The sequence below is a fragment of the Balaenoptera ricei genome, chromosome 5 (assembly GCF_028023285.1).
Source record: "Balaenoptera ricei isolate mBalRic1 chromosome 5, mBalRic1.hap2, whole genome shotgun sequence".
In the NCBI taxonomy this organism is placed as follows: domain Eukaryota; kingdom Metazoa; phylum Chordata; class Mammalia; order Artiodactyla; family Balaenopteridae; genus Balaenoptera; species Balaenoptera ricei.
The window spans coordinates 88,409,206-88,428,520 of NC_082643.1; positions in this window are offsets into that span (position 1 = coordinate 88,409,206).

A 19,315-nucleotide genomic window follows, 5' to 3' on the forward strand; every position below is an offset into this window, starting at 1 on the left:
TTAAAATACATTAAGTTGTTGATATGTAGAAAAGAAAATGTATTATTCCAGATTATATGGTGATGGATTTGAACTATCCTACTGAAGAAAATTGATTATCAGTTTCATAAAACAAATCTGAAGTTAACTTATTTATTGCTTATAATTTCTCCCTCAAACTGTCCCCCCCCCACCAGAAGGTATGATCCAAGAGAACAGGAACCTGTACGTTTTGTTTTTACCAGTGTATTCCCAGTACACAGAACAGTTGAATGAATTACTGAATTAAAAGCAAAATCAATTATGACTACAAACAAATAAGGGAGTTATTAGAGAAGGCCAGACTTTACACACAATGGATAACAAGAAAATCTGTTTTGCCAACAATTTGACAAAACTTGGATTAGAGGTCCCGCTATGGAGCAAATTTCTTTCTCTCTGCAGGCAAGACAACTGAGGTCATTTTATTTGGACTCTTCATGAGTTAAGACACATACTATACTAAAAAATGAATGGATCCTTTCAATTATATTCCTCGGGTCTGAAAAAATACTATAGAAACTTCTAGGGTGCTTATAAAAACATATTTAACTAGGCAGGAATCCAAAGACTCTTCACTGTCTCTGAAAGCTCTTAAAAGCTTAGATAAGCCATTTCTATTTCTATAAGAAGTTTTACCAGTTCTATTTATGACTTGGACCAAGGATTATGTGGCAACAGAGTACACTTAAAGTGAAGGCTCTAAACATCTGTCTCTGAGAGATTGTTTCAAGTGAACTATGGATGTGAAATTTAAACAACTGAAGTATCATAGGAATACCACTCCTTTTTATTTAATTGGAGATGATTATTAACATTCTAATGCAAATCTTTGTCACTTAAGATTAAGATTTTGAATTCTATAAGGAAACTAGTTACATTGATGTGAATAAGCTTTTTACTCCTCTCATTTAGCATGAGACGGGGAAGAGAGTAAAAATGTCAGAGGAAGACACACCTAGATTTATATCACAGTTCCAACAACTACTACTTGAGTGTCTTTGGATAAAGTACCTAATCCTCATGAACCTCAATTCTTTTTCCCATTTTTTGGTTGCACCTATAAAACTTAGCACACAATTTGGCTTTTAAGATTAAATGAAATAGCATATTTAAGCATAAAACTGTGCCCAGTTAATAAATAGCAGCTGATCTCCAAATTCCTACTTATCGTAGATGCTTAATATTAAATAAATTACACACTTTTCCTAATAAAGGAATGAGAAGTGGGTAAGCAATCATAAACTACTGAAGTACCAATCACTGGGGGCTTGAGAAAGTTGTACATAGTGAGACCAGTTTCTCCTGAACAAAACCACTGAGGAGTACTGGATTTTAGAGGAATTCGTGGAATAAAGAAATATTTATTCAGCTCACACAATGTGACAGGAACTATGGCAAGCAAGATAATGTGCCCCAGAGCAGAACTCCTCAGAATCAGAATCCATCATCACATTTTAATAAATATCTCAACAGTCTCTTCTGCAACAATGTGAGTTTTTATAATGTGAATCAGCTCACATGCACTTGATAAATAAGATACTGATGTCAGCATAATGGAGAAGTTACATTAGTTTAAAAGGGATTCTTCCTTGCCAGTTAATTCTGCAGTGATATCAGCTAAGCACAGCAAGTAGTTGAGGAAATTGTCCTGTACATCAGTCTTGCCCACTGTCCTCCCAGGGCTCAGATTGACCACCTGTTCTGTTCTGGGAGACGTTTTCCTGATTTGTATATATTGTAACCTTGTCCTCATGACACAGTCATCCCAGAAATTTTTTAAATAAGTTTTCTTAAACGACTTACCTCTTTTCTTTTTAAGGTAAAGCCCTATATTTTCCAGAGCAGGTTTTTTTGTTTGTTTGTTTCTGCAGGATTTAACATGTTTTCTTTAAGCTGCTATTTTTATTTGGATTATAGCTGTGTTTTATTAGCATTCTGTTTACAATAGGTTTTGGAGTGATCTGCATCAGTCCTATTTTTCCCATGAGCCCCATTTTTCATGCACAATTTTTCAGAATATAAGATTTTTAAGAATGCTATGTCTCTATATAGAAGAAATTTAGTTATTACCTCCCATAAAAGCCAGAAAAATGGAAGTTACACTTGATATTTTACTTATCAGTCTTTCTCTAAGAATTGAACATCAACTTCTAACAACAAGGCAACCATCCTGCAACAGGCAGTCCTTTCTGCTGGATGTTTTCCTCCTGGATGCCTGGGTTCGGGGCATCTCCTAGGCAGTCCCCAACGCCCTCTGCTTTATATCACAATACTGCTTACATTCTAATATTATTTCCCATTGGTTTCTCAAGTGCATAGATTCTCTCTATAACAGTTGTAACAGTTTATTACTACTACCTTGTACAGCCTACATCACAGTGCCTGGCACACAGTAGGGGTTCAAAAAAGTGGTTCCAGAATGGCAGAATTCATAGACGTGCCCACTGTGCGCACATCAGCAAGGACACAGAAGCTTCATCAAAAGTGTCCACACTCACTACTATATATAAAATAGGTAGCTAATAACGACCTACTGTATAGTACAGGGAACTCTACTCAGTACTCTGTAATGGCCTATATGGGAAAAGAATCTAAAAAAGAGTGGATATGTGTATATGTATAACTGATTCACTTTGCTGTACACCTGAAACTAACACAATATTGTAAATCAACTATACTCCAATAAAAAAAAGTGTCCACACTCACAGTTAGTATAATCACATCATCACGATCATTACCATTAAAATTCAATTGCATATGATATTTTTTAGCTTTTGTAAGTTATTGAATTCCCACCATTTCCAGTATCCAGCTCCATTTTACAGCAATCAGTCTTAAGGTAAGTTTCTATCACCAATTTTCAGGTAGGTGGTTAAATGTGAGGGCCAGAGGGTCAAAGCAGTTTGTCTACAGTTGTACATACACTTAATAGCACTGATGCCCTCAGAACCCGTGTCCTACTTCTCAGGCCAGACCTTCCAGGATCACTTCAATTATTCCCAGGGATTCCTGCTCAGTAAGACTTAATGAAAGGATTATTTAGGACACAAGATTTTGATTCCTGACACATTATCCTTTCTGTTCCCATGGGCTAAATAGACCAGGAATTAACATATTTTGTATGGATTAAAGCTTCCATTTAAATCTCTGTGGAGAAGGTCTTAGAGCATTGTGTTCTCTTCCATGCATGCTGATTTGAGGAAAGCAGGAGAGAGAATAAATGCTTATTTGTTGACATTTTGGTTTTGGTAAATAAAATGACCTTTATCTTCAGTCACACACTTGAATTTAAGTAAAGATAAATGAAAGCCTGGCTAAAAGCCAAGTATATTTTGAATGAAGTATGCCTTGTTCTCAGAGGAAAATGCTCATTACTTCTTCCTTCAGGCCTACTTTCCTTTAAAATATCCAGATAATCACGAAAGATAGATTAGATAAACAATTCCTGACCCAACAGTTTCATTTTTCTTTTCAAAGGCATTGATAATAGAATTCTTTCAAAAAAGCAAGTTCCTTGAGCAGATGTAAAACATCAAAGACTCTGGCCCAGCATCTTTGTGCATTTCTTCAATGGAGATGCATGCAGTGGTCCAGGCACTGTGCTAAGTGGCGGGTCTTCACAGAAGGCAAGAGACACAGTAATAATTTAGGCTTTTTAAAAGAAGCAAGACATAGTCCATTATTTTTATATCTGTTTTAAGAGGATCTTCACTGACAGGTAATATTAAACCTACAGGCATAGATTCAGCTTTTATCTAGATAAACATGAGCTGTGCATTTGCTTGATGTCAGAGAAGTTTTGGTAAGGAACCAAGTACTGATTATCTTTCAGAACAAGCCAATGGACTTTTCAAATGAGCTCAGATGTCTATCTTTTCTAACACCAACCTGCCCATACATATCTATTATAGGTTATGCTCTCATTCTAATTTTTAGGGGAGAAAGATTTGTATTTTATCTGCTCCAGAGATAGTTCATAGAGTTACAAGCGTCCTTGCTCAAGTCTCGCTTTTACCTCTGTTTTGCTTCCTGTACCCTGTTCCAGACCCTCTCCAGGAACTTGGATCTTCCTTTGATGAAATATGGCTGTGATTACTGTCCTTAGCAGAGAGGTGACACAAAAAGGCCTCACATACTTATGTCTCATTCTCAAAATTTTCTACTATTCCATTAATACATGACTAGTGTGCATGAGTGGCAGAAAGAGAGAGAGAGAGAGAGAGAGAGAGAGAGAGAGAGAAACCCCTTCTTTAATTTTTGATATTGCCAATCCCTCCCCCTCTTTGGAGCATTTCAACATCTACACATAGAACTTGGTATCCCTCTAGGATCCCCACCACTCCCTTCACCCAGACAATGGCACATAATAATCCACAGAGTACACTGTTTGGTCTCTGAGGGATTATTCTGAACACCCCATAGGGTTTTACCAGAGTAGTCCAGGAGTGGGTCTGTGATGTTTAATTTTATGTGTCAGCTTGACTGGGCCACAGAGCACCAGATATTTGGCCAAACATTATTCTGGGTCTGTGAGGGTGTCTATAGAGGAAATTAACATTTAAATTTGTAGACTGAGTAAAGCAGATTGCCCTCCCAGTGTGGGCAGGCTTCATCTAATCCACTGAAGGCCCGAATAGAACCAAAAAGCAAAGTAAGAGAAATCACTTTCTCTGCCTGACTCTCTACAAGCTGGGACAGTGGCCTTGTATTATCTTTGGACTTGGACTGGACCTTAAACCATTGGCTTCTCCGTCTTCTCAAGTCTTTGGACTCAGACCAGAAGTACAGATTTAGGGACTTCTTAGCCTCCATAATCATATGAGCCAATTCCTTATAATAAATTTCTCTCTCTCTCCTCTCTCCTCTTTCTGTCTCAATCTCTCTGTCTACCTGTCTCTCTCTGTCTTTCTCTCTTTCAGAGAGATAGAGGGATAGAGATGATAGAGATAGAGACAGAGATAGAGATATTCATATCCTATCTGTTCTGTTTCTCTGCAGAATACTAACACAGGGTCCAATCCCACTAGAAGTACTACAGCCAGTGTGAGGTGAAGGTATGTGCCTTTTAAAAAAATTTCTTCTGGCAACTTTTAATTATTGGGCAAAGCACACACACTTGCACTTACGTATATACTACAAATACCTTGTGAAACCATATAAAGAAGAGAACTATTTTTTCAAAGATCATGTAATCCACAGACATTCCTACGGGCCACAAATAGAGTATATCTTTCACATTACCCGACAGAGTAGTTTTAGTTCCATTCTTTATCCTTCTCCTTTTCCATATTCATTTTCAGCCTGTGCGCTGGAAATTTTAATTTTAGTCTTTATTTGTAATACTTTTTTCAAAAACTTGGAGCCATCAACACTCCCCACCCCCAATATAAGCAGTCACTTCTTCATTCTACACCAGCTGGGCAGAAGCTTTGCAATTTGAACCTTTTCCCCTTAGAGATAGAAATTGAATTATTTGACAGTTGTGTTTTTCCTCCCAAAAAACTCCATATGTGAAAGGGAAACAACATAATAAGAGTTTATTTTGCCCATTCCAGAGAAAACCTTCATGGGTCCCAGAATCTCAGAGCTTCATGACAGACTGTCCTTACACTCAGGCCTGTGCATACCCGTGCTGGCTGGATGATACTTACTGTCACAAATTCTATGACTGTATCATTATGACAATATAAGCACACTGAGGACAGGGATTTGATCAGTTTTGTTCTTTATCTTATGCCCAGCTCTTAACACAGGGCCTACACATAATTTTTACTCCCTAAATAAGCTCAAATGAATTGCAATAATTCATACATTCAAGACATTTCCTAAGGGCACATTAGTGCCAGGAACTGTGAGAAAAAAGTGAGTAGAATGTGCAGGAAAGAATACTGAGATGAATAAAGTAGTCTTAAAGTCCAGTCACAGACATAGAACTAAAATGCCAAGTGTTGGTTAAAGAAAAAGAAATAGTGTCTAGGAACTTCTATGGCCCAGCATCATTTTCTGTTTTGCAGCTCATATTTGAAAGACAGATTGCATTTTTTTTCTCAGCTCATCTTCCTTTTTCTTTTTTTTAACATCTTTATTGGAGTATAATTACTTTACAATGGTGTGTTAGTTTCTGCTTTATAACAAAGTGAATCAGCTATACATATCTCATCTTCCTTTTATGTGCTATTAAACAATGAGGCTGAACATTTTATCCTATTTTCATCAAAAATTTTAGTTCTAAAGTTTTCAATGAATGGAAGCATTAGAATTGAATTATAAGAAGAATAGATGTACCACAGTAGTACTACAGTAATTTCAGAGTGATTTTTTTTTAAAAGATAGATTATTAAATTTAACCACATTGTGTCATGTGGTTATTAGTCTACTTGGTATTCATCTTCAAATACTATTTTTTTTAATGAAAGAAATGCCAATTCAGCCATTTGGGGATATTTATTATAAGGGTGGTTTATGGGAAAACAAACTACCTGTTGTTAAAGGATTTTAAATCTATTAAAGTGGATGACAGAAAGAGAGACGGAGTGAATATCGGCAAAAATTATACATTGTTTCCTGGAGAGTAACTAAGAAAATTGGAGTCATTAGAATTTAAAGATTATTTCCAATAAATATTAGTGGGTTCAAAAGAGTTGAATGGGAAATTTAAGAGAGGTAAAGACACAAAAATTAACTCCCATGTGAAAGTAAACTTTAAATTTTGTAATATCTTGTTTGCAAATTCAGTCTGGTGTTTTCTTGTCAAAGAACATAAAAGTAATAAAAATAATTAATATTTGCTTAACATTTGTACTATGTCAAGTTCTGTGCTGATTATAAATGATCAAATTCAAACTTCAAAACAAACGTATGAGGTGTTTACTTCTTATGCCTATTTAATGAATGGGCTATAGTGGCAAGTTCATACTGGTTAGGTAACAGTACAAGGCCAGGAAGAGTCAGAACTTAGGTTTAAAACTGTTCAGTCAACTTTCTTTTTTTTTTTTTTTTTAAACATCCTTATTGAAGTATAATTGCCTTACAATGGTGTGTTAGCTTCTGCTTTATAACAAAGTGAATCAGTTATACATATACAATATGTTCCCATTTCTCTTCCCTCTTGCATCTCCCTCCCTCCCACCCTCCCCATCTCACCCCTCTAGGTGGTCACAAAGCACCGAGCTGATCTCCCTGTGCTATGCGGCTGCTTCCCACTAGCTATCTATTTTACATTTGGTAGTGTATATATGTCCATGACACTCTCTTACCCTGTCACATCTCACCCCACCCCCTCCCCATATCCTCAAGTCCATTCTCTAGTAGGTCTGTGTGCAACTTTCTTATTCATCAGGTTAAATTGCCTCTCACAGTGGAAAAGAGGGAGAAAAAAGGAGGAAGGAGTAGAATGAAAGATTGTAGGTAAATGCGTGGCTCTGAGGGACATTTTTTGTCCTCGATTCTGTCAGTTCAGGCAGCAATTTGTATTTAAAGCATCAATCTCTTGCTCACTAATTTTGGACCTTACAACGACTCTCATTCTGGTCCCTCTTCTTGGTTCTGAGCCCTGGTATTTCATAAATATCTCAAGCATGCTCCACTGTCACACAGCAATGCCAGCATACTCTTACCTTCTTACCCCAACTCCCAGAACCTCAGCCCAGGACATTGTTCCAGGCCTTCCTAGGTGCCTAGAATGAGCATTCAAGGGCATTTTAATCACTGGACAGTCCATTGCAAGTATCTCTAGAAAGTTCATCAAATGGCCTCATGCCTTAAGTCTCCATGTTGCCTTCCATGCACTAACAAGCAGACAAACAAAACAAAACCAAAAATTTACATACAAAAGATAGTTCTCAGTGAATCAGAAGAGTTGCCTAGTTTTATTATTGTTTTTAGTTAAGTATTCCAGCTGTGACTGTAGAGTGGCCAGCCTTTTTTTAATCAATCAAAAACCTTTTTTGGCTCACTTTGCAGAAAGAAACAGATTTGCCACTGCTGTTTCATTTTGCTTTTCATTTGTGCTATTGTCCATCAATCCTTTTCAGACTCCTAAAAGTAAGCAAAATATAGCTTTGCCAACCCTGTGGAGTATCAGATATGGGATTACATTTATCTGCTGTTTTAGACTGCCCTAGTCCAGCACTTTTATGTAATTATTTCCCTTGATTATTGAATCATATTTCCAAGATTCAACTCTTAACAGAGAATATCAAAGAAGAATTTCTTTAAAAAGGAGAAACACATTGGCTTTTGAAAGAGAAAATATTATTATGTTTCTCTGTACTTCCCTAATGTTTATTTTCAAAGAAATAGTGTACTGCAATCAAGAGTTAATAGAGGAAAACATAGGCAGAACACTCTATGACATAAATCACAGCAAGATCCTTTTTGACCCAGCTCCTAGAGAAATGGAAATAAAAACACAAATAAACAAATGGGACCTAATGAAACTTAAAAGCTTTTGCACAGCAAAGGAAACCATAAACAAGACCAAAAGACAACCCTCAGAATGGGAGAAAATATTTGCAAATGAAGCAACTGACAAAGGATTAATCTCCAAGATTTACAAGCAGCTCATGCAGCTCAATAACAAAAAAATGAACAACCCAATCCAAAAATGGGCAGACCTAAATAGACATTTCTCCAAAGAAGATATACAGATGGCCAACAGACACATGAAAGAATGCTCAACATCATTAATCATTAGAGAAATGCAAATCAAAACTACAATGAGGTATCATCTCACACCGGTCAGAATGGCCATCATCAAAAAATCTACAAACAATAAATGCTGGAGAGGGTGTGGAGAAAAGGGAACACTCTTGCACTGTTGGTGGGAATGTAAATTGATACAGCCACTATGGAGAACAGTATGGAGGTTCCTTAAAAAACTACAAATAGAACTACCATACGACCCAGCAATCCCACTACTGGGCATATACCCTGAGAAAACCATAATTCAAAAAGATTAATGTACAACAATGTTCATTGCAGCTCTATTTACGATAGCCAGGACATGGAAGCAACCTAAGTGTCCATTGACAGATGAATGGATCAAGAAGATGTGGCACATATATACAATGGAATATTACTCAGCCATAAAAGGAAATGAAATGGAGGTATTTGTAATGAGGTGGATGGAGTTAGAGTCTATCATACAGAGTGAAGTAAGTCAGAAAGAAAAAAACAAATACAGTATGCTAACACATATATATGGAATCTAAGGGAAAAAAAAAAAAAAAGGTCATGAAGAACCTAGTGGCAAGATGGGAATAAAGACACAGACCTACTAAAGAATGGACTTGAGGATATGGGGAGGGGGAGGGGTGAGATGTGACAGGGTGAGAGAGTGTCATGGACATATATACACTGCCAAATGTAAAATAGATAGCTAGTGGGAAGCAGCCACATAGCACAGGGAGATCAGCTCGGTTCTTTGTGACCGCCTGGGGGGGTGGGATGGGGAGGGTGGGAGGGAGGGAGATGCGGGAGGGAGGAGATATGGGAACGTGTGTATATGTGTAGCTGATTCACTTTGTTATAAAGCAGAAACTAACACACCATTGTGAAGCAATTATACTTCAATAAAGATGTTTAAAAAAAAAAGAGTTAATAGACAATGTTCAGAAACCAAGTGTATCATTTTTATAAACAAATATCCATCTGAAGGAATAGTTTGATAAATGGAGTTTCAGATCTCTGATGATATAGAGTTGGGTGTTCTGCTGCAAAAGAATAAACTCAATAATACCAGGTGACTGTAAGTATGGAGTAGAGTCATAATTCGATCTGAACCTCTGGGTCACGGTACAACTTTCCTGGGTCTTAGTCATTTTTGTGTTTGTGGGTCGTTTCTTCAACTAAACAATAAAATTGCATTTTATGATTGCTTTCATATAAAGGTGAATGTAATCCAGGCTGGTTATGTTAATTTATTTTTCTGATTTTACAATAAATTAAAGCATTCTTGTGTACCTTTAAACTTATCACGGGTCCTAAGATGCTATGGCATCTTACCTACTGAACCTAATGGGTAAGTTGGCACTCCTGGCTTGGTTCAGGGTCAAGGTAGGAAGCTACACACATAGTATGGTTTAGATGTCATTTTGAGATTCTGACTTTCCAAACAGCCCAGCTTATTTTAGCACAGCTCTCACTTGATAGTTGGTCTAAGATATTTAGTTTTTACATTGCTCATTTGAATAGAGATCTGTGGACAGTATGAAGGTATGATTCAACCTGAGGCAATAGGAGTTTTCAAGATGCATTTTCTTGTTAGTTCGGTGGATCTCTCAAATTTAGTTTTTTCAAATGATTTAATCAGGACCTTTGAAGGAATAGGGTTCAGACATTACAGGTTGGCATGGGAGTGATTGTGCAGAGGCTCTGGAAAACTGGGAAAAGTGGTATCTACAGTATGCTCCTGTCCATTTCCAAAACCTGCTGTATCTACAGTCTTTCTCAACTCAGTTAATATCAATCCTGTCCTTCCAGATGTTCAGTCAAAACCTTGGAGACATCCTTGACTCTTTTCTTTTTCTCATATGCCACATCAATCAGTTAAGAAATCACATCATCTCTACTTCAGCAAAGACTCAGAACACTTCTCTCTAATCTCATTGCTATCACTTTCTGGATTATCGCAACAGTCTCCTAATTGGTCTCCCAGTTTGTATCCTTTCTCCTCTCCTGGCCCTTCTCAACACAGAGGCCAAATGTTTCTTTTAAAAAGTAAGACATTCGTCTGTTTCATACTCTTTGATGCCAACCTTTTTGGCCAAAAGTAACAGCCCACGTCTTTACAATGCCTTACACAGCTGGACACAGTCTGGTCCCTCTTTTCTTCCTAATGTCCCCTCTTATTTCTCTCCTCCATGATCACTACATGCTAGAACTATAAGGCTTCTGGAATCCTCTCTCTGTCTCAGGCCTTGGCATTGAATGTTTCCTCAGATTCCCTTGTTGGTCCATCTCTTCCCTCCTTCAAATCATGCCTATGTCACTTTCTCAGTGAGACTGATAGCATCCACCATTTTTAACCTCTGCCCTAGACTCCTTAATTCTCTTCCCAGATCTATTTTGCCACAGCATTATAACATCTTAACATAACATATTTTATTATCTATTATTTATTGGTTACTATTTGTCTCCCCCAAAACAGAGATTACTGTCTGATTTTATCGCTGATGTATTCTTAGAACCTAGGACCATTCCTGACACATAACAGACATTCAATACATATTTATTAAGTGATTGGAATAAATGATTGTGGGGACACAAGATTGATGGGTACATAGTCAGTTGGACCTTGTGCATTGTCTCCTAAAGGAATAGGGTGTTTGGTCAGTTTTAATGTATTACCTGGGAATGGTGCTGGAAACTAGTCTTATAAAAATGATCTTTTTCTTTATACAGTTTGCTCAGGTAGAGCATATATACAAGTTTGATTGGGTATAGCCTTTTTTATTCTTCTAATGATTATCTGTAATCCTAATTCAGAATACAAAGGTCCCTGTGAGTCCCTGAAACAAAGATTATTCCAACAATTTCAATGATTTGCAATGATGGACACTGCTGCACTTAGCATTGCCCAAATTGAAAACAGACCAAGATAGAAGGGAAGATGGGGCGTCTGGCCAGAGGGTCACTGATGCCAGGGGAGAGAGTTGTTTTGGTTATTGCTTTCCCTCTCTTATGGATGCACCTGGAAACATTATATCATTATGCTATCCTAGCTGAAACTAAAATTTATGGAAGCATGACTATGTCCTGGATAACAGTATTTGGGAACATAGAGCTCCAAATTTTAAAAGACTGCTTCAAAATGTTAAAAATGCTTTAACCATTTTAGTAGCTATTTTAACAGTTTAATACTAAACTGTTTTTAAGAATACTTTGGGAGCATTCATGGGGAGATTTGGGGTTATGCTTCAAGGTACTCTATAAAGAACTTCTGGGATTTTGTGAGGAAGCCAAAATTCCAACAGGATAAACAGATAATAGTGCAGAGGTTACCCTAAAAAAACCAAAGTCGGTATCTTACTTCAGAAAACAAACTTGCAAAGAAGCATTGTATTAAAATAGAAGAGATTAATTCATCAGCACAGTCATTCTCTCCTTCATAAAGTGCCAGGGAGGAAGGATGTATATTGATTACTCACTTCTGTGCAGTAGATCGCTTTCTTTTTTTTTTTTTTTTTTAATTTTTGAAGTATAGTTGATTTACAATACTGCATTAGTTTCAGGTGTACAGTATCAGGATTCAGTTTGTGTGTATGTGTGTGTGTGGATTATATTCCATTATAGGTGGCTACAAGATATTGGATATAGTTCCCTGTGCTATACAATAAATCCTTGTGGCTTAACTATTTTATGTGTAAATTTGTATGTGTTAACTCCAAACTCCTAATTTGTCCCTTTCCTCCACCTTTGGTAACCATAATTTTGTTTTCTATGTCTGTGAGTCTGTTTCTGTTTTGTATACAGATTCCTTTGTATTATTTTTTAGGTTCCACATATAAGTGACATTATGTATTAAAACATTCTCTGTTTTGTTCGGAAGCTCACGATTTTTTTTCATGACTTTACACTCATAATCCTTTTCTAATCCTATCCCCTTCTGCATTATTGTAAACACCCTGTAACAAACATGTCATTATAAACACTGAACAGGCTGTACACATAGCTATTCTTATCCTAGATTTCCATTCACTTCATTCCGGGCCTGGCCTTCCCATTCTGTAAGGCTCACCTAAAATACCTTTTCCTTTCTAACATCTGTAATATCTGGGTGAGAACATTTGGATCTTTGCTTTGAGTTCTGGTGGCACGTTCCATTTACTTTTGGTGCACACATCACTCTGCCTAGCATTAGAGTCAATATTTTACAGGTTTATCTCACCTGCTGGTAGTACAACCCTTGAAAGTAAAGTTAGTCTGCTTCCTAATTTTATAACCTAACTGCTTAACTATAACAAGGCTCCTGTGGTTATATGGTTATATGATGACGTTAAATGTAAGATTTATAAGGAGCCTGAGATACAGCTTCAGAAATTCAAATCCAGTAAACCCCCACCCCCACCCCATTCTTGGGTTTGCTTTGCACGGTTTCTGTTATCTGATGTAAACCGAGGGCCAAAAATAGTAAATGGAACATTCCAGAAATAAACAACTTATAAGTTTTCATTTGCATGCCATTCTGAGTTCTGTGATGAAGTGTCCCACTGTCCCACTTCTGCCCCACTGGGGTCCCCAACCATCGACATCATCTACTCCTGACATCAAATCATTGACATCATTATGGCTCAATGATCCAGCATCACCCGATGCAGACAGTCCTCCTTCTAATGTGTTATCAGAAGATCAGTATCCATGGGGGGTTGGCTCCAGAACTTCCCATGGCTAACAAAACCCGTGGATGCTCAAGTCTCATATAAAATGGTGTAGTACAGTCAGCCCTTTGTAATTGCGGCTTCTGCATCTGCGCATTCAACCAATCACAGATCAAATCCACAGATGCGGAACTGCCAACTGAAGTAGCCTAATGCTACATCACAATGCCTGCCTCATTCACCTCATTTCACCTCATCATGTAGGCATTTGATCATCTTACACCATCACAAGAAGAAGTGTGAGTACGAAACAATAAGATACTTTGAGAGAGAGACCAAAATCACATACTTTTTATTACAATATATTGTTATAATTGTTCTATTTTATTATGTTATTGTTGTTAATGTCTTACTGTGTCTAATTTATAAATCAGACTTTATTATAGGTATGTATGTATAGAAAAATAAAGTATATATAAGATTCAGTACTATCCATGTTTTCAGACATCCACTGGGGGTCTTGGATAGTATCCCCCACTAATAAAGGGAAATGACTGTAACTACTCTTGAAGAGAGGTTAGATTTACTTAAGTGACTTCAGAAGTAGTGTTTGGGAAGATGGGTGGAAAGCCAAAGAGAATTTTAACAAATGTTGAAGATGCTCAAAACTGGAATGAATACTCTTAATAGTATAATAGAGATATTCTAATTTTTACTAAATGAAGCCTTGTCAGAAATAGTAAGAATCCATTAAGGTGTCGAGCATTCTGTTACTTAAATGTTTCTCCCATATCTGATTTTTTATGACTCTATAATTCTGTAATTCATGTCAATAGAAAGCATGCTTTAAAGTGTTAAGGTAGAATCATCTTAATTTAGAGGTTTGTTTGGAGAAGAAAATGATAAGATTAAAAATCAGGCAAAATATCTCTTGAATCCGTGTCCTTGTACATTTACTAATTTTTGCTGGAACAACTTTACCCAACTCGAGGTCTGACTACAGCCTCTCAATCTTCAGCTTTTTAATCCAAATATCATGTCATCTATGGAAACTTCTGGAATCTCAAGACTGAGTGTGTGTCCTTCCTACGTCATCTTGTGGCACCCTATAATTAACATTAGTATCCAACTTAATCACACAGCGTTTAATTGCCCCTTTACTTGCTTGTCCTATCCACTTTGTTTTAAGTTCTTGGAGGTTACCTTATGTGTCTTATTCCTTTCCACTCCCCAGGGCCTAATACCCTGCCTAAATAATAGATGTTTCAGCTGTATGTGGAATGTGGAAAGGAATACATGAACCAGTGAAAAAAATCTCTTCGGTTTGTTGTGAGAACAAAATCCCTTTATGTAGATGAAAACATATTTTGTAAACTCTAGCTTGTGATTTTATTATGGTTGCAAATACTTTTCTTCATGTCCTCTGCACCTAGCATTTTCCCTATATGCAGTTTATGTATAATAAAGATGTCTGAATAAATGAGTGACTAAAATAGAAAGTCCTATAGTTTAAAAAAATAACAAAGTAAGTTATTAGAGCATAAAAACACGTCATTGTAATATTGTTCTTTTTGAGCCAAATTAAGTCACTTTGCAACATGCATTTCTTTACTCAGCTGAAAATATTCACACTGAAAGTTTTAAAATGGCTTTCCCTTCTATTTGTCTTTTGCTTCTCATGAATTAGGCCAGCACACATCATTTCTACACTACCCAATGCCAACTTTTAAGCCGTTTCCATTATACATTCATTCCAATAGAAATAATGATTTCCATTTACCACAGTGTCAGAGATCAGTGAAGCCAAATCAGCTGCAGCTGTATTGTTTTATAACAGAAGATAATGTTATCCCCATTGTAGGTACAACTGTGATTTCCTCAGAGTTCAAATACTCTTGGAGCTAAAATGTGATTTGATGTCTAATGGTCAGCTCATGTTCTGGGGATTAAGTTAATTAAAACAGTTGCCCTACTCTATTATAGTTCCCTGTAGACTAATTATTAAAGTGCCAAGCACCATTACAGACCTACAGCAATTGAAAGTCACAAAGGGAGTTGCTTATATTACGGGAACTCCAGAACTCAGTAGATTATCGTCGGTAGTAAAAGAACATGCACACTGAGAAGTAGATTACCTTCTCCACAGCCACTGAGCTATTATAAAATATACAAAGGAAAAGCCAAATGTACAAGCATTTGGATTCATAGCCTTTAGAATCTGCAATTTCCAAAGCTAGTCAAATATCAGAAAAGCAGCTTGGTAAAGTGCAAAGAGCTCTGTTCAGGGAATCAGGAACGTAACTTTGAGTCCCAGCTCTCCCTCTATCTGTCTGGGTAAGCTCAGATAATTCCCTTCAAATGTCTCATCTCTAACATGAAGGGTATATATGTGACCAATGATTCCATCTTAACATATTTTTAGTTAGGTCTTTTACCAACCAGCATCTTTGGATAAAAGGTACGAGGGGGTACCATGAAGTGGTGAACGCAGTGCCTAAATCACTAGACCTTCTCCTTTTCAGAAATCTTCAAAGAACTTTGCTTCACAGAATATACTTTAAAAGCTTTGTGTAAAATAGATAGCTAGTGGGAACCTGCTATATAGCTCAGGGAGCTCAGCTTGGTGCTCTGTGATGACCTAGATGGGTGGAATGGGTGGGGGAGGGAGGTCCAAGAGGGAGGGGATATACATATACATGTAGCTGATTCACTTCATTGTACAGCAGAAACTAACACAACATTGTAAAGCAATTATACTATAATTTTTTAAAAAAAGCTTTTTTATTCTTTACTGGTGCAGAAAAGAGATGCTTGATGTTGTTTTTGCTTTTATTTTTGGTTTTCTGGTGAATCCCACAGAAGTCGTAAGCAAACAGATTTACATTTTTTTTTTTTATTATATGCTTTTACATAACATGCGTGTTTTCTTTCCACAATAAGTCAGTAATAATCACAATAATAAATCAAAAGTTTTTATACCTGTATTAACATAATGGAAAGAGCATTGGTTATAAAGTTAGATTGACCTAGATTTTAATTCCAAATTTAATAGCTTTGTGGATTCAGGACAAATTGTTTTTCCTCTTGGAATTTTGGTCCACATTTATGATAGATAGATAGATAGATAGAGATAGAGATATCCCACCTCATAACTCTATTGCCAGAATTTAGTAGGATACACCCACCCACGCATCATGCAGCGGGCAGTTAAACTTATTTTCCTTCCACCTGTATAGAGCAAAGAGATAATATCCTTTTTACAATATGCTTAATATAATCAGATTTTACTTTATTTCTGAAGGCTGGGCTGTAGTTCAAGACATTTAATAGATGAGTACATGGCATTTCATGTTGTATTCTGATAAAAAATGCCATTATCACTGGTATAGGAACACAAATTTTGGAGACTGTTGGGACGAGAAAAATCAAGGCAAGGAATTGGATACATCTATAGATAATTATTCTCTCAAGGTTATCTATGAGCTATCACAACCATCAGGTATTTGGCTACCTATATTACATGCAGTTGATTTTCCAGCCTGCAAGCCATTAAAATATAGGACTTAGGTCTTTTCATTTTAGATATGTCAGTACAGAAATATTTGTTTTAAATCAGCTTTTTATATTAACTTTCCATTTATGTAAGTTTAATATCAACTGGTAATATTATTGTTACTTGTCAGCCAGCAAATCCGTTTTGGAATCATCTTGTGTAGTCAATAAATCATCTTGTAAAATCCCTTTTCTCACTAGAGTTAACAGCAATACCTATTAGGAAGCAGCAGTTCTCATTATTACTCCAAAGGTTGCCAGGGCATCAAAGTATATAAACTCTGGCAGAGCTCATTCATCAAGGTAGGAAATCTGTTTCCAGCACTAAAACAGGGGCTGAGAAACACCAGAGACCAGTACTTGTGTGAAATAAGTAGAAATACAAAACAGGAAAGAGAGTTACAGAGAGAAGAAAATATAGTTTATCTAAAGTTATATGTGTCAACTGATATTCAATTTTTGATATAACCTTGCCCTTCACAAATATACAGAAGTAAATGGCTTAATTTACAGAGATCTATATTTTTTAAAAGGCTACAATTGTGTAAAGAATCTTTTAAAACAGATACTTCACTTATTCTGATCATAAATCTAGATATTCAGAAATTATATCCTATAATATCATTGATTTCTTGATTAGTGGTAGATATGTTATAAAATTTAATAACAAGACAAGTTTATCTATATCTGAAAACATGCAGCTAGAATAGCCTCAAGATTCATTCTGATTGGGTCTTCAGTCAAGTCAAGGTGCAGGGTACATTTATTTTCTAGGAAGCATGGGTCACAAAAAAATTAGTACTCATAGTTTCCAAGTGGATAGAGATTAGGATGCTGGTTCCCAAAGTAACAAGTGAAATAACTCCCAAAATCTACTTGTTGATTCAATGGCTTTTTAAACAAACCTCAAATTGGGATAATTTCACAGTTATCTTACTATCATTTAAAATTTTTAATCTGATTATGCAAATTGATTAATGTTGGTCATGTTTTAAAATATGCAAAAATGAATAGATCCAAAATGGCATCAGTCTCTTCATTTGGGCAAACATAATGATAGATAACTAATGTCACACAGCCTATTTGACAATAGCATTATTATCTATCATTAGTAAGGTTTCAATCAGCCATGGCCCATCGCCTACCTGGATTGATCACATTAACTGGATAATTGCTGACTGTTCACTTCATATTGTCTCTATAATAAATTATTGATGTTTGCTAGGTATGCTGGTGGGATAACTAACTTGATTTACCTTTCTATTCCTCTAAATATTGAATAGAACATATCACACCGAATAACCTTGTTCTTTCAAAGCTGGGATATGTACCTATATGTTCATTTAGACTTGGTGGAAGAAAAGGAGAAAAAAAGAGAATACTAAGCTGATTTATTCCCTAACATAGGCCTATTTCTTTCTTCCAAATTTGGTTCGAGCTCTTCTCAAGATGAATGGGAAGTTCAGTAAACTTTAGAGGGGGTCTTGGCTGCAGCAGATTAGGTGGAATTTTGACAGCTGTGGAGATCCATGATTTCACAGGCCGTCTCTGGCCATGCCTGTTGGCATTTTAGCTCCTAAATGAGACCCCTTCAATACCTAGCATGGATGCCATAGAAAGATTCCCACTCATAAACTATCTTTTTTATATGGAAGCCTCTCATCTTCAGTCTGACATGAATCAGAGTGAGCATCAGGGACTCAGAGAGGAGAGGAATTATTTAGAGAGCTGTGTTAAATCACCACCCAGAATTTTACATAAAGCACTTGGTAAATTACAAAAATACAACAGAGTTATTTCATGATAACACAGTAAATAACCAACAGCACCACTATAAATCAGCTTGTGTCAGAACTATATGTTTAGGCCCAACGTTTCCAACATGAAAAACTCCCAAATTTACCTGACGTGTTTCCTGTTGTTTCCTGGTTACTGACTGGCTGGTGACACCATTTCAAGTTATAGAGAAAATAAATTTAGAATAAACATGTGTAGGAGAACGATTGCAAAGTCTGACAGCAATTACAATCAAAGCATACTATACTTTCTCATTGTCAAATGAATATGAGCTGGAACATCTTGAATACTGCTGTTTTATTATCATTTAAATGTGTTTCTAGCACATAAGACATTGGCAGTATCAGGCAACTGGGTTTTGCTCACAACAACAAAAATCTAGTTTTCAGCTCTGGGCCATTGCCTTCTGAAAGAACTGCCTGAAGAATAATAGAAAGCAGAGAATGCTCAGAATAAGTTGTCTCCATAGCCTCGTTTTCTGTGACTGTCTGTCTCTGTCTCTGTCTCTGTCTCTCTCTCTCTTTCTTTCTGTCTCCATAACTTCATTTTCCCAGATTGCTGGAATTTTATTATTTTTTCATTTTTACACCATTTAAATATAGTCATTCTACTTATTGATGAATTTC